At 64.3% G+C, this 756-nt stretch overlaps 1 protein-coding gene across 2 annotated transcripts in view; it reads right to left on the reverse strand.

Annotated features, from left to right (window-relative positions):
• The window catches only part of AIFM3 (AIF family member 3), a 24804-nt gene extending 24515 nt beyond the window's left edge, over positions 1 to 289 (reverse strand). For both annotated transcript variants that reach the window (XM_006140191.1, XM_006140189.1), the window contains exon 1: positions 168 to 289. The gene's annotated coding sequence lies outside the window, so the exon portion shown is untranslated. The remainder of the gene's footprint in view (positions 1 to 167) is intronic.
• Between the last annotated feature and the right edge of the window lie 467 nt (positions 290 to 756).

Consider the following 756-nt stretch of genomic DNA (forward strand, 5'->3'; position numbering starts at 1 on the left):
GGTTGGGGGTTGGGGGTTGGGGGAGCGAGGAGCCACCACACAAACCCTGTGGGAGTCCACGGGTCCTCCCTACTCCCACCAGGCCCTCTCCAAATGCCTCCCGGGGTCCATGGTGCCAGAGGTCCTGCCCAGGAGCAAATGGAAAAACCCAGGGGCCAAGGACTTACCAAGGTCAAGGAGCAGTTGGGGGCATCTGTGTGGTCTCCTACTTCGGGCCCACCTTAGCTAACCCCAAGCTGAGCAGGAGTCCAGGACAGCTCCGAATGGCCCCCTGCAAGAGCAGGTACCAGGTCTGCAGAGAGAGAGAGCACTGTGGCCCGGGGCACTCGTGGCCACAGGGTGGGCCTTCTGGAAGACCGCTTGCAGGTGGGCTTGCAGGTGGGCTTCGGAAGGCTCAGGACGAAGGGGGTAGCTGCCTTGTTAACTGACCTCCCTCAGTCCGCCCACTGCCACCCGTTTCCCCTGGAAGTTCTTCCTGAAGTCTAACTTGAGTTCAGGCCGAGACCCGCTTGGTCTGGTCCAGACAGCAGGAGGGGCTGGGAGTGGGTGCCCAAAAGCAGGGGCGGAAGGGAAAGGAGGACCACTCCTCACTGCCTGGCCCCCACACGACTGCCCCCTGCCTGCCCGGCGGGGGGCCCCTGCAGGTGAGGAGGCCACTCTCCAAGCCACCTGGGTACCTGGGTGTGGCCTCGCTCTTTCCCCCACTGGTCACCAATGCAGGTCAGCCACCACCTGCCCCACCTGTCCCCTCCCTGG

The sequence above is a fragment of the Tupaia chinensis genome, unplaced genomic scaffold, assembly GCF_000334495.1.
Source record: "Tupaia chinensis unplaced genomic scaffold, TupChi_1.0 Scaffold000024_1, whole genome shotgun sequence".
Taxonomy (NCBI): domain Eukaryota; kingdom Metazoa; phylum Chordata; class Mammalia; order Scandentia; family Tupaiidae; genus Tupaia; species Tupaia belangeri.